Genomic DNA, 16054 nt, shown 5'->3' with positions numbered 1-16054 from the left:
GCCCAGACTAGCTACCTTTTTTCAAAACTGATGTGCGGAGTTAAACTATCACACCTCTTTGAAGTAGCTGCTTTTTTGTTTAAAGCACTTGCCTGATCAACCCAACCATTACATCATAAAGGTATATCTCGCATTCATACTCCATAAAATAGGTATCATTTTATAGATATTATTTTCTAATGGTTGTTTGAAAATTAACTTCAGTTAAAACCCCAAATCAGTCATACATACAGGGCTGCAAGACTGAATGAAGCCATATGCCTTTCACGTTGGTACAAGCTTAACAGAAAAAAAAGTTTTCCCTTTAGCATAGAACAAACATCTGTTCTATACAACCCAGCACCTGGAGACACCCAAACGTGTGGTCAAACTCCCTTTTCAAAAACTTGCGCCCTGACAACACTGGAGCATATGCTAAAATGACATGCTTATTATCGACCCATGAAAGCAGGAATCTGGTTTTTATTCTTCTCTAGATTTTGATAATTAAAAAATAATACAAATAATACAAAAGAACTTCATTATTATTTGCTGCCTGTATGCTGATCATTTAAATCTACATTAAGCTACCGAGAGATCAAAAACAGTTACTGTGTCTGATTTCACGGCTCCCTTTCCCCCTCCCTTCTTCGTCACGTAGAAACAATACTCTAGTTTGTTTGTTTTTTAATCGAAAGAGATCCCCGGTGAAAGAAAAACAAAACAAATTTCAAAAGTAAGGCAAATTTCATGTCTACCAACAAAACGCTCACAAAAACTCTCAGACACCCCTTCCAAACTCTCTCTTTCCCTTTCCCTTTCTCTCTCTCTCTCTCTCTCGTACGCACTCTCTTTTGTCCTGACTGAAAGTAAACAAATAAATCAACGTTAACCTACCTTATCTCAAGAGGTTACAGAAAACAACTTCCCAGCCTTAACTTCATAGGAGTTTGGTTATGGAGGGTGGTTGGGGAGCGAGAAATTAAAACAGCCAGATGCAGAAAGCCCGGTTTCAGGAGAGGGAAACTCAGAAGCTAGCTCACTGTCAAAGCTACCACCAGGCAACTATTTACAGCAGTATTTACACTACTGTGAGTACACCTCTGCCCGATCACGTCCCAGACTGATGGCATCTTGTGCTAGTAATTAAAACAAATCAAGCTGCTCTGTGATTGTTTTGGCGTCTGTGGACAATCATACACAAAATCAGCATTTAATCACTAGGGTATGTCTTTGGTGTGCAACGTGAGGGGTGACAAAGGTTCAACACTGAGCCAGCATGCTTACCATAATCTTTCTAAAGTAAGTGCTTCTTTTTTTTTCTTTTTTGTTCAATAGCAAGCAGTTTGAATCTCAAAAGTCTTTCATGTCTTTCATGTCTGTGATAAATATACTTCTTGCTTCCCTTATTAGGACAAGCCTGCTATTATGCAGTGTACTTTTGGTAAAGCTCCAATGCTCTGCAATTTACAGCCAAAGGAAGTATTTTAACAAAAATAAGCAAAGTAAAGACAGGCATTTCACAGCCACAACATCAGATAAGCAGGAGAGAAATAATCTTCAATTCACATCGAAACCACTTCACAATGACAATTTGTCCAAGTAGATGTTAATCAAGTCTCAGCCTTTGAACACCAGATACCATCAATTACTAACCTTAATTGAAATCACAGTGCTCCATCTCTTTGCCAGCATGTTCAGAGGAAGATGTATTAAGATATTTACAGTAAAGTAAACAATGCATAGTTGCAATGAAATGGAAAATTTTTCAGCTAATGGTGTTTGTCAATCCTTTGTCATTTTTTTCCCTGCCTGCCACAGATGTTTTCTTAGCTGCTTCACAAAAACAGGAATCAACTAGCAGAGAAGAAAGACTTTTCCTCCCCCAGGAAAAGAGTACAAAGCCAAATCTGTACACAGCAGATGCAAAAGAAAGTCCATCTGCTACCAGCTCACACCACCACATGGAGATTTTATACTGTAGGTAGACTACCAATGTTTATATAGACACATCAGAATAAAAGCAGGGGGAAAGCTAGCTTCGAAGTGCTAGGGCCAAAAACTACAGAAACTCAAACTCAATAAAAGCCAGCTTGCTAGAATAAGTGAATCAAAGATTGTTCGCAGGATGTCTCCCCCACCCCCCATGTCTACAATGCAAGCTAGTTTCCTTGCAGTTACACCTTAGCAATGCACACCAACTTTTTGATTTATGGTCGCCACTTCTGGAGAAAGAGTAACAATGCTCAGTTTTAAGCTGAAGGGTGGAGTGAGTGGACTGGCTTTTTAAGAACACATTGCCTACAACTTATCCTAGGAGAGATATACTGTAGGTATGGCTGAACACTTGGCACACAATCTGTAGCCATAAACCACTCCCGCAACTGACTTAAACTATCTTTTAGCTGTTCCTTTTAGATTAATACCATCTGCCTCTACTTTTTGTAACACGTTTAAATACTAAATAGAGGAAGGGAAGAAGTACTTAAAATAACTGCTTCTAATAGCCTTTAATACAGACATTTTGGGTAAGTAATTACAGAAAATTTCACATTTCACCTTCAACCCCTGAGGCTACACTGTTCTCCACCTCCTCTGAAAGGAAGAGAAAGCACTTATTCTTTAGCACTGTGATAGAGAACAGTTTAATATTCTATGTTAGTTTCCTCCCCCCTCCCCATTTTGAATTTAAACTACTTTACTCTTCAAAAATGTTTGTAGTATTTCTTCAAAGGAAAACCTTTCTCTGGAAAAGTACACCTTTATAAAACAGAAGTGATGTTCACTAATTCATAATATGGCAATATATCTAATTACATGCTGGATAAGAACAATGAACAAAGCAAATGAAAAGCTCAACCACATGATCATTGCAAATAAATCTTTGTTCCATTTTACTCTTGGCAAGAATTTTTCCTTACATTATTGTCAAATTCTTAATTTGCATACTATTTCATCCCAAATAGTTTTTTTAAAGGATTTCCTGCTGAAAAAAATGTACAGTGATAGATTCTAATACTACTCTATTCTAATGAAATCCAAAGGATTAAAAAATAATTTCATTATTTACTATTCAGAAGAAATATTCCATCTATCTACTAGATTGACAGAGAAACTAACATGCTTTTTAAATAATGCATTTCATCCCACTTTAAAGCAGCGTGCTTCACATTTCATATAACATTTAAAAGCTTTAAAATCATATACTCACGAAAGTTCCTATATATTGCTAATTCTATATTTAAAGATAATGTTATAAATATGCAAATTAATTTTTTTAAGTAAAATATTTGCATCTCCTTTCCTCCTCCAGGCTTTTGAACTTCTGAGGTCAACAAGGACAAACAATACCACTAGTGTCTCTTTGCAAAAAGCGGGGTTTGCTGTCTGCAAGCAATGGTATCATTTCCATAGCAACCCCCTAACTATTAATTTTCAATTAAAGCCGACACAAAGCGGACAGCCTGAGGCTGGCAGACAGTGTCAAGAGCCCATCTCTGTAGGCAACAGTTTCACAAAGCTATCAAGCGATAGGTGTCTCTGCCACAAAGCTATATCAGAGGTACGTCAAGTTTGGCTGGTAAAATGACATTCACCTTCAGCTTAAGCCTTCCTACTTCTGACTGGGCTAGGCATTTATCAAGATGACACAATCTTATCAAAATGTAAACAAAGCAAAAACATTTCTAAATCTCTTAAGAAAAAGAACAGATTTTATTGATCTCTGCACATGTGGGCACATGAGTGCATAAACACACACACACACACACACACACACGAAAGGTGCAGTGTATATTTAATGTTGCTAGTTTTCCTTCATCAGAATTTTATATACAGTAGGTATATACTTATACGTATCAAGAAGAAGCTAAAGGTTGTGAGCAATTTACAAGTCCCGATATACAATAATGTATCTAATACATAATTTATGGGATAAATTAAATGAAAATGTTTTAGTAATTTCTTTGTATCTATTGTTTCCAAGTACATTTTCTTGCTATACACCATCCTTTAATGATGCTTAAAATCTCTTTTCCAACAAGAGTGCCTGCTTTTTCAAATATGTCTTATAGTAGCTAGCACACAGAATAGTAGGAATATAGGAAAGCTAATATTTTTCCTTTCTCATAGAAACCGGATCATCATTAGAAATTTCAGGTATTGTTGTCATCAATTGCCAACACATAATTCCATTTTTCCACTTCTGAACTGGCCTTTTGGCAGAGGGGCCACTGCAGTATGTATATATAAGCAAAGACCCTCCAGAAAAAGTTCTCACTAACCACTTCAATAAAGGTTACCACTGCTTAGGATAGACACTCCAGGGTGCACAAAAGCTCCCGCTGGCAGTGACAGGTTTTATGCCACAGCCTGTTTTCTTCCAAACAAAAGATGACAGGCAATGCAAACTGTTTTCAAATGACAACTTCCTGTCAAATATGCTTCTCTAATGCTGAACCTTTTCTGCCCTTTTGCCTCCAGAAACAATTATGCAAAGGAACATAGAACAGGTCAAGATCCTCCTCCCTCTTCCCCTCACACGCTGCATGATCAGAGTTGTAATCCTCTGGACAAGTGTCAGTGTTTGCAACAGTTGGGTGCCATCTCTTCTTCAGCAGATCTAGAAACAAGGCTTCTATGTTCAGAAAGATAAGAGATCTGTGAGTGTAGGGTAATCAAGGAGAGTGTAAGCTCTGTGCAAGTCCCACTGCACTTCAGAAATTGTAAAATTATTAATTAACCATATAATATATTTTATATTGAAAAACAGGAAAAGATAGGTTTGAAAGGTTATGCAGCAATGTATTTATATCACAATGCATTTAATTAATCCTCTTTTTAAAATAATTATAGATACCAAGAAAAGTAAGATAATGGAGAAGAATATACTATACATAAATTTATGCTAACCATATTTTTTTAATTTAAGAATCATTAAATTTAACCTCTGTACAAATGCATTTTCAAATATTAAAAATAGCACATCACTCACAATTTAAAGTAGCATCAAGTAGTAATCAAACAGAAAACCATCAGCATTTTCACTGAGCTAAATATCAGCTATTACATATAGACCAACAGAGTATTACTTGACATTAATGTTCTAAAACATGTTTTTTCCCCAATGTGGGCAAAACACATGTTTACAATATATCATATTTTTCATTTAATTTAGACTAAAATATATGATGTTTGAATAGATTAATCATGGTGTGAATCTTCTAGCAAATCACATTTAGCAATCAGATTTTAAAATAACTTCTCTAACATTTGTAGTTTACACTATTGTATGGCAAGATAATTTTACTTTTGAAGATTCCTAAAACATTGGAAAGAATGGTATTAAAATGTTGAAAACCAATTTAGCACTGAAAAGCATGATGCACATGTACAACTATAAGCTTGAACAATGGTTCTAAATTATGTTTGTGCCAATCATTTCACATAAGCTCTGAATGTGGCGAGAGAGAGAGAGAAAGAGAGAGAGAGAGAGAGAGAGAGAGAGAGGGAGAGAGAGAGAGAGAAAGAGAGAGACAGAAAGTGCACCTTCATTCCATTCATTCCATAGTGTTACATATACTTTTGGACCTATTTCAATGAAGAAATGTTCTTCGTACAGAATGATAAAATGTAACCCAACATATGGCAAATTCAAGAATATTAAGCAATTCAAATCTGATTCTGTATACACAACACTGCTTAATACTCATATATACTTAATATATAGTGTATTAACCTGTTATCTCTTATCACATGTGATTGCAACTCCAGGTTTACAATAGCATATAAGTTGTTTCTATTGTTGCACTCCATCAATACACTACTGCAGAACTGTCCATTTATAGAGCTGTAGTTTCTTACTGTGTCTTACAAGTATTACATTATTTCTGAATTGTTCTCTTTCTCTACCTCCCTCCCTCCCTCCCTCTCCCTCTCTCTGGAAAGCCCTGGCTTTAAAAATGTTTGGTTGCTTAAGCAAGGCTACTATGTAAAGAATTAGGAGGTCATGTTGAATAAAATATTTCCTTTCCTCTTGCTTGAAATATATTTAGCTACAATAAATGCCCAATTATTCATTAAGATTATGAATGTCATCAAATTGAAATATCTCCATGAAACCATATTCTTATGGATGTTTCTCTTTTGTTTATGCTACTAGTTGCCTGAACTTTCCTCATAATCTAGGTTTTTATTTCTGATTTGTTGTGAATTTAAGTTTTCATTAAGTCATATTTTCTGCTATTGCAACTCTTCAGGTCTCAATTTCTTGCTAGAATTATAAACAGTATATATTTTTTGGCCCTCAAATTACTTTGTCAAATTCCTTGTATGAGAAAAAATAGTTTATGGTTTTCCATGTATATTAAATGATGCCAGCTTTTTTTCCCTAATGTTTCCCAATCTAGCCAAATCTTTATTACATTTCGATTTCTGGCATTTTTACAAGGTTGAATATGTACTTAACTAACACTTAAGCCATTTGTCCAAGTCTGAATTTAAACACTGTTTAGATAATTAACTGACCAGAGAGTATGTATTTTGTTACAATATTGATAAAAGAATCTCCTTTTGGGCCATTTCTTACAATGTCTTCTGTACCTGAAACTTGCACATATAAGGCTCTTATAAAAGTTTTGAATGGGACACAATGCTTCTACTCAAATGTTTTTTTTTTCCTTCAAAAATATGTGAAAGCATCAACTGGGGAGAAATAGGATAACTACCTCTAGATAATTTCACAAAAATGCAAAAAAGAAAAAGGGTTTGAATATTGTATGTATTTTATAACTTGAATGAATGTTTTTGAAATTAAAACAACGTAACAATGCATTCTTTAACTGGATTATACCTATATTGGAAAAGGCGGGGTAAAAGTTTGTTTATGTAAATGTATAAAAACTAAAATTCTAATGCATGTTCTTCCATCTACTGGCAGGAGAAACATTTCCTAAGGCTGTTTTGTAAAAGTGAACAACTTTGTTGTAAATTCACATATCAAGGTAAATAACACAGCTTCTGCAATATGGGAAGCATATGATACATTTCTTTGTAAATGAATAAACTGTAAACCTCTATTTGAAGCCCCACCCCAAAACAAATGCTTTGAGTTCCTTCTGCAGGTATTGAATATTTTAAATAGTTTAGGAAATAGTACCGAGAAATTGACAGTCGGGTTTAAGATTTAGCAAGGTTATGATGATATGCAGAAACAGAAATGTTTGACAGAGTTTGGCAACAGAATAGTTGACCAAGCCATTACTATTGTTCTAAGAACAAGAAATTCTGGCCAAACATAAGCATATTTCTTCAATCTAAGCCACTTGAGTGGCATCTGTTTGCAAAAATTCAGAATAAACTTTATAAGTTTATCTTGTTCTCCCCCTCCTTTAACTGCAAGAAATTTGATAACCAATAAATGGAAAAATAAAGGCAATGAACAATTAGTTAAGACATAACTAATTATGAAAGATGAACAATAGGCAATTATTTAAAGGAGCAATGTAATAAGAATAGTACATCTCAGGAATGGCGAACCTTTTTCTTATGGCGTGCCAAAATTGTGTACGTGTGTGCTATCACATGCATGCCCATACCAATTCAATCCTCCCCGCCCACCTGTGCATGTGACCCCTCTGTGCATGCATGCCCGACCCCTCCCTCCAGCCTCCAGAGGCTTTCCTGAAGCCTGGGAAGGATGAAAATGGCCACCCCCGGCCCCACGGAAATCCTTCAGAAGTCAGAAACACATCATTTCCGAACTTCTGGTTGGCCCATTGGGGCCATTTTTCGACCTCTCCAGGCTTCAGGAAAGCTTCCGGAGGTTGGGGAGGGCCCAACAGGCCAACCAGAAGTTTGTTACTAAACTTCCGGTTAGCTAGTTGGGACCGTTTTTCACCCTCACTAGTCTCCGGAGGCTTTCCTGAAGCCTGGGGAGGGCAAAAACAGCCTCCCCCAGCTCTCTGGAAGGGGAAAATCAACTGCCCGGCATGCACATGTGCACTGGAGCTGACTGCTGGCCTGCCATCAACTATGGTGCCGTAGGTTCACCATCACAGGTATATATAGTTTTAACATTAGTTTGAGTGTTCAAAGAGTGTATCCCAGAAATCACAGATTACTGTGTTTATCATCTACTGGTTACCCAGCTTCCATGTCAGAGGATAGATTGGAACCCAAGTTTCTCCTGTCCTAGTCCAACATATTAATCACAATACCATACTATTGTGGTAAAGTTGTAGATCTTTGAAATAAAATAAAATTGATGAATTTACAGTATAAACCAAGACTATTACCAATGGCTATCAATAGCAACATGTTTTACTACAATGATGCTTATCTAATTAAAATGCATTGTGATATGATAATACAAGATCCAAGATTTTTCTGAGACATCACATACAAGGGTATATAAAGCTGGAGTTTGCACTGCAATGCTGTCGTGCACATTTCATCATTTGCCCCCATTTCTTCCATTCCCTGCAGACACCTATCTATACCAACGTGAAGAATTATCTTACATTGTATGCTAATTTATCAGCCATGACCAAAAAGAAGAATATAAAGAATAAAAGCCAGAACGACTGTAAATAATTTATTCTACGATCAAATAACTTAACTATTTTATGCAGCACAAAAAGATTATGCAGATTCTCTCTTACCAAAATAACATCAGCAGAGTATTATACTTCACAATCTTTTGATTTTGTGCAAGTTATAATTGCACATAATAGCAAGGGATCTCTTACTATTATCCTGAATATTTGTGGCTTTGACTTATTTACAAAAAGTAGTTGAAAGAACAACTTGACAAAAAACAAACTTTGAACTTGAAAAACAAATTTTAACCAAAATACTCAGACACTGATAGATAATGGAAAAGAAAAATAAATCACTATGCCAAAATTAAAAAGAGAATTCAAATTCTTGTAGAGACAACTGGAGTTTGCACGATGTGTTAACATATGCAAAGAAAATATTATTAGGACAGTTAAACTTTAGTGACAAATACTGGGTTTTTAAAAGTCTTTCTATAGTATGGATCAGGGGTGGGTTCCGGCAGGTACTACTGCCGGTTTGCACGTGTGCGCACTATGCGCACTATGCGCACATGCACAGTACAATTAAAATTGTTCTGCGCATGCACAGAACTGAAAAACAATATGGCAGCACTTATGGTGCTGCCTGGGGAACCGGTTTGGGGGTGTAGCAGGCCTGGGTTGCTGCCGGTTCCAGTGACCCAAGCTGCCAAACCAATACCTGTTCGGCCAAACTGGTCCAAACCAGTAGGAACCCACCACTGGTATGAATGTTTTCTTATTGGCTGGCAGAGTTATCAAAAGAGAAAGTCCAGTCTGTTTTCAGGTGAATTTTCAGTGCTTGTGCCACTGCACTCTGGACCAGTTAAAGCTTCTGAGTAGTCTTCAAAAATAGCTCTTTGTACAACATGTTGCAGGAGTAAAATTGTGAATAGACATTGGAACAAATAACTTCTTAGACATGTGGCAAATTACCTTACAGTAACCATCTATTTTATTTTGTCTTCAGAAGAGTCTGAGAAGGGGAATAAAACAGTAAATTCAACTGTCAGATATAAGTTCCATTTTTTAAAGAAATAACTTTCTTAAATAAATAATTTGACTTCAATTCTTTTGGCAGCAGCATCCAAGTTATACTTTTTTGGTCCATTAAAGGCCAATAACACACAATGATTAACATTTGAAATGGGGATAAAACATTGTTAAGAGATAGTCAGAATTTATACCTCAGTTTATCCAGGACCCTTGGTAAATGTCGTTTTGGATACCAGATAGCAATTGAATCAACACTGCAGGAATTCAATTTGTCAGATAAATTGTTCAATAAAAGCTAAATATTACATAGTTAATAAAAAGATTCACAATTATGACAAATCCATTCTGTACCTAAAGCCTGTTATAATCTATTCCACACTAAAGTTTTTATAGTAATCACTGAGTTTATACATAATTTAAGATGCCGCTCTGCATGTGGTGTTTTGATGAAGTAAACTATTATAGACTGCTCATGGTTCCTTTTAATATATAACCTTACTAAATTTTCAAAAAGATAAAAATGTGAATTAATATTTAGAATATTAGCCAAAAGTGTAGAAGGAAAGAAAATACAAAGAAGTAGCTTCCAATTTTCATTCTAGTAATTATAGGTATAGCCCTAACACTGTCTTTAACCCAAATTTGCATTTACATTGGAACAGGTTATTGTACCTGCACTTCCTCATATCAGGGATGAACAACAACAACAAAGTTGTTTACAAAGTTTCTTTTATTGTCTTGAAGGCAAAGTGATCCCACTCAAAATGGCAGACAATTTTACACCTTCTTCTAGCTGACTAACAGCTGAACATCATGAAGTTGTTTGTGTAATTTTAAAACTTTCTTTTTGCTCTAATTTGTTTTCAATCCCACTTTTATTATTTTTATAAATATAAAAGTTGGAAAACATACCTATATTTCTTTTTCTATTTGGTGTATATAGTATAGAGTAGGGCAAGGGTCCCAAACCCCTGGTCTGCAGACAGCCAGTTAGGAATGGGGTCACGCAGCTGGAGGTGAGCTGAAGATGCGTCATCCACCTCCAGGCATGTGGTGAATCTGCAAGGGTGGGGGCTGGGGGGGCAGAGCAGCGGGGCAGAAGCCATCTTGCCCAGTGCAAAAGTTTTCCACTGGCTGTGCTTGTAACTGGCTTGCCATTCCTGGGCTCCACATCCTTCCTCCTCTTCCTGATTCTGCTTCCACTTCCTCCAATCTCTTCTTTCTCCTCTTCATCCTCACTTTCCTCCTCTCTCCCTCCTGGCACCCCAACTAGCTCACTTACTTTCACGCAGCTCTCTAAGTTTGTAAATGTACACTAGCCTGGCTTACAACCGAGGCTCCCCAAAAGCCTCATTGGAGGGGAAGCCCCCAAGATGTGTGTAAAGGGGTATCTTTTCCTTGAGGTGCAAATAGGGGTGGGGAGAAGCTACCTTCCTCCTTAAGTGCTGCATCTCCCAAGGAATCCCTTTCTAGTTTGAACCTTTTCCAAAATCACTGTGCTCCACTGTGCTTCAACTTGTGTTTTTTTGCTTTTTTTATGTTCAAGGATGCCTCATATATTTTGGCCATATCCTGCCTGCTTCTTGTAGTCTGGTTTGGTGTGTGTGATTGTCATGTGTGTGTGTGCGTCTTTGGCTGGGGGTTTCCTCTGTAGCAGAAGCAGAGAGCCTCTTCAAGTGAAGGTTTCTCTGTGTCTTCTGATTTTCTCTTGGAGCAAAAGAAAGCCTCTTCTAGTGAATGCTTCCCTGTGTGTCATCCTGATACCATTTCCTGCCCCACCCCCACCCCCACCACCTCTGGAAGAAAATTTGTCTTCCATGAAACCGGTCCCTGGTGCCAAAAAGGTGGGGACTACTGGTCTAGGAGAACACACTGGAATTCCATCTCTCTTCATCCAGAAAGGCAAAGTGTTCTGACTCTAAAGGGTAGACTGCTTTCTCCTTCAGCGAGCCAATGAACAGCTGAAATTGTACTATGATTTCATGAACTGCTGAAAACAAGTTGTATACTGCATTACATACATTACTTCATATCACTCATGAAAGCATTGTAAAACTTTAGCAATTCATTGGCTCAAGAGGGACAATGTTGTCTGTCATTTTCAGTCAGATCATGTTATCAGTCATGTCCACTATTTTAAGTACTGTAAACAGCAGGGCCATTTGTATCTAAGGATGGCGTTTAAGGTATATGTTCTAAATCTGAGATCTGCTTGGGGATGTATACTCCCCATAGTATACTCTTATACTATAGTTAAAACATAACTTATTTTTATTAATAAATAAATATATTAATAAATATAATAAATGTAAATAAATATAAATAATTTTGATTAAAAATAATATATTTATCTGATAATCAAAACCATATATCGTAATTCCATGATTTTATGTTTCATGCAAAAAGTTCCAAAGGGCTTCAAGTTATGATTAAACTTAGATAATGTCTTTTCTTTGATCAAAGCTACCAATTTGACAAATTCTATTATCTTCACCATTCATTCCTCCCTTGTAAATAATGTTGAATCTTTCCACCTTTATGTATATAGTAGTCTTGCTGCAGTTATCAGATATAAAAATAAAGTTCCATGGCTTTTTTCCAACTCTTTATAGATTAGTCCCAAAACAAATGCCTCTGGTTTCAATTGTATATTAATTTTTAATGTTTTGAATTAATATATTTAATTAAATCGAAAATTTTCTAACTTTTTGCATCTCTGTTAAGCATGATAAAATTTCTCTTGTTATTTACATTTCCATCATAAACTTGAAGTAACTTTATACATTCTAAACAATTTTTCTGGTGACATATACCAATAAAACCTCATTTTATAAAAAATCTCTTTAAGATAGTAACATAATTTTCAATTTTTCAACCACATATTTTCCCACTTTCCATTTACATCTTGTAACCAAAATTACTAGCCCATTTTATCATACATTCTTTCACTTCTTCTTCTGTTTCAAATTTCAACAGAAGTTTATATATTTTAGAAACTTGGTCATCATTTGTACATTGTTTAATTTCAAAGTCAATCTTACAATGATCAAAAACCAAAAGTTCTTTTAGCTCTTTTAAAACTTTAAGGTAATTTTGCATAAGACTATTGATGAGTGTATCCTTCTGAGGCCTAACCTTATCTTAATTTTATTTTGTATTCTCCTTGACGAAATTATAATATGCCACAATAAGTTACCCATTTGTGTTACTTAACATTTGTTTTCTATAAAATGCTTTTTGTGATAGCAGCCACACAGATATTTTTGGACACTCATGTTCTTCTAAGCTCCAAAAGCCTTCTAATCCTCAGCAACATCCACTCTTTCATCCAAACTGAATAGCAAGCTGCAAAATATAATTTCAAATCAGGTAATCCTAATGCTCTTCTCTCTGTGTCTTCTCTTTTTTTTTTAAACATAAGACTTTATATTTAACACATAGTTTTTTTCTCCTGACACACAAATTTAGATCTATCTTTCTGCCATCGTCTAATTGATATATCAGTTTGTTAAAATAGTATTGTCTGAAGCCAAAATAACATTCTGGACAAATAATTCATTTTAATCACAGAAATTCTCTATAAAAAAGAAAACTGTTTTCTCCCATCTTAATGCATCTTTTAAACTTCATTCCACGATTTTTTAGTATGATAGCAACGCAGATGGCTTCATCAATATGAGCACCATTTGATAATCTTAACATTTATACCATAAATATTTAGTACTTTTTAAATAGAAGCATACAGCATCAACATCAACTATGGTTTGACTTCCGGTTCCAGCTGCTGATCACGACGGGCAGGCTCTGCTCACCCCGTGCTCTTCTGGTGGGCTCCCCATTATCTGGGGGGCACAGGACGCCCTGGAGGGGATCCTGCCGAAGGGGCGGCGTAGCGGGGGATCCCCTGAGTCGGCAGCGGCCGGGGGGGGCTCCCCGCATCGCCCTAGGCACCGGGAGGCATGATGGGGAGGCGCTGCGGTGTCTTTGAGAGGAGGCAGCTGGAAGAACGCAAGATCTGAAGGACGCAGTTGCTGTGTGGTGAGGTGGAAACTTCCCCCCGTTCCCTTGCTCGCTCGAAAAGGAAAAAAATTGCCAGCTGTTTTTAGAGTGACTTTCAACTTGGGTCGGAGAAGCATGACTGGAGAGAGGGGGATTTCCCCCCCCTCGGACAGGCGGCTTTAAACGGTTTTGCTCTCTGTCCTAGAGGAGGAGGAGGGGAGAGAGCCATGCAATGAAATCACGCTCATAACAAAGGCAGATCTTGGACTGTAATTTCATAAATGAGGTGATGATCTGAAAACTTTGAAAACCTTTAGTTATGCCTTCCGACTCCGAAGCTGGCAGGGCAAGATGGCATACTTCCGTCGTCCTCACAGACACTGAAATTTGACCCTACCCATAGGAGCCTCAGGCATCTTGTCTTTGTCTCTGTGACACTCAGATAAATCTCTTGTGTACTGGACTCCACTTGGAACAAAGGACTTTATTACTTTATTGCCAGAAGCTGAAACCAGAAAAAGTTCCCTTCTGCTTGGACTCCTTGCCTCCTAATCTCTCTTGGCGGTTTTCCTCTCTAATTGTTTCCTCTCTGTATTGACTTTGTACTTTTCCTGCTCACTATAATGCCACCTAAAAGACCACCCACGGGGAAGCCGGGCTTTGCTGTCTCCGCCCCGACATCTTCAGCGTCCAGTCCCAGTGGACAACAGACCTTAACTTCTTTGTTGCAGCCTAAGCCTTCTGAGACGGACTTCCAGCAGATGTTTCAACAAATCTTAAAGGGACAGGAGGACTTAAAAAGTCAACTAAAGGAGATGAATGAGCAACTTAAAGAGAACCAAGACCGGGCAATTAAAAATTCACTGAGATTGGATCTTTTGGAGGAAGGGACGGCTGAGATGAGGGGGGAGGTGAAAGGGGTGCAGAAGGGGAACCAAGAGCTTGAGAACCAGCAGATAAAAACGGAATTTGAAAGAATGTCCTTTTTCCTTAGGTTTCAAAATGTGGTTGAGGCGGATGATGAAGATTTAAGGGACATCATGACAAGCCTTTTGGCTGAATATATCCAAAAAGAAAAACAACAGATGGGGTGGGACTTGGACCTGGTTTATAGAGTAAACTCAGCATATGCTAGAACACATAATGTCCCAAGGGAGGTACATATTAAATTTCTCAGAAAGACTACAAGAGATGAGATTCTGAGTGCACAAAGGGGGCAAGCTTTAAAATATCAGGATAGAGAAATAACCATCTTGAAACAGATCCCTAAGAAAGTGAGAGAGAAAAGAAAAAACTATTCGCAATTAGCGAAGAAGTTATACCAGAAAGGGGTGTGGTTCAGATGGTTGATGCCTGAAGGCATGTTAATATTCTGGGAGGATACAAGAGTCAGAATTAACACAATCGCAGAGGTTCAGGCCTTTATGGAAAAAAATAAAGTACTCCTAGATAAATCTGATGATCCTATACCAGACATATAGGACACGGGAGGGGCCAGAGCTCTGCTGGCGGGGGGAGAAGGGGCAATACCAAGAAAACTCAGATCACAAAAATGAGCAAGAAAATCTGCTTGATATAAATTGATTGAAATTATTTGAAGATAAAAGTTTATATGCTGACAAAATATTATTATTTAGTATTAAATTAATCTATGTATAAATGGAAATTATGAGCACGGGGGGAGGGGACACCTCCTACATATTGTGACTGCCAAAATTTGTAACTTATTCCACCACCCCTTTCCTTTTTATTTTTTTAAAAACCAATAAAACTTTGTTTAAAAAAAGCATCAACTATGGTTTGACTGTGACAAGCTAACTTTATTGATGAAATGTGGTATGCCGATGATAACAAAGAATGTAAACTAAAGGTGGAACTCCAAGTATCTTATCTCAAAAAACCTATTTTCGCTATCCTAACAATAATACAGGCAACATGTTAGTAAACCTGAGAGTACTTACTGCAGGAGAATAGAAGAATGATTAAGAACATAATGAGAAGGAGGGTTGTTGTTTTTATTTAATTACTTTAAATGTTCCTCAGAAAAGGTGGCTATCATCTAGACTGTAATAGCAAAAGATCATAAAGAAGGATGAAGCGAAGCCAAGATTACAGATTTTTCTCTCTCTCTCCAACACCTTCAGCTAACTCTTCTTTAGGTAATGGCTCAGTTATTTCAAATGAAGGCATAATACAACAATACCAGAAGATATCCTAGTGGTGTACCTACAAGCTACATTAGCTGATATTCCCATTCTTTAAGGAGAGGAGATAGAAATAAAAATTGGGAAACAAAAACACCAAAGGAAAGCAAACAATTGATACAAACTCAAGGTAAACCACTCCAAATTCAATTGCAGAAAATATGACTTCAGCAAAAGAGTGGTCAATGCCTGGAATGCTCTACCCGACTCCGTTGTTAGAACCTCAAACCCTCACAACTTCAACCTTAAATTGCTACCGTGGACCTCACCCCATTCCTAAGAAGTCCTTAAAGGGGGCGT

At 37.0% G+C, this 16054-nt stretch overlaps 1 protein-coding gene across 5 annotated transcripts in view; it reads right to left on the bottom strand.

The window, feature by feature from the left end:
- FOXP2 (forkhead box P2) overlaps positions 1-16054 on the bottom strand; it is a 618653-nt gene that overhangs the window by 264256 nt on the left and 338343 nt on the right. Inside the window, exon 1 of one of the 5 annotated variants that reach the window (XM_081957454.1) lies at positions 232-351. The exons of 3 other annotated variants lie outside the window; for them this stretch is intronic. The gene's annotated coding sequence lies outside the window, so the exon portion shown is untranslated. One more of the 5 variants, XM_081957450.1, reaches the window with a different exon arrangement.

Source organism: Natrix helvetica (genome assembly GCF_964273705.1).
Source record: "Natrix helvetica genome assembly, chromosome: 6".
Lineage (NCBI taxonomy): Eukaryota > Metazoa > Chordata > Lepidosauria > Squamata > Natricidae > Natrix > Natrix helvetica.
Note: the sequence above shows the minus strand (reverse complement) of the source record. Positions and strands in the feature narration are given on the sequence as shown.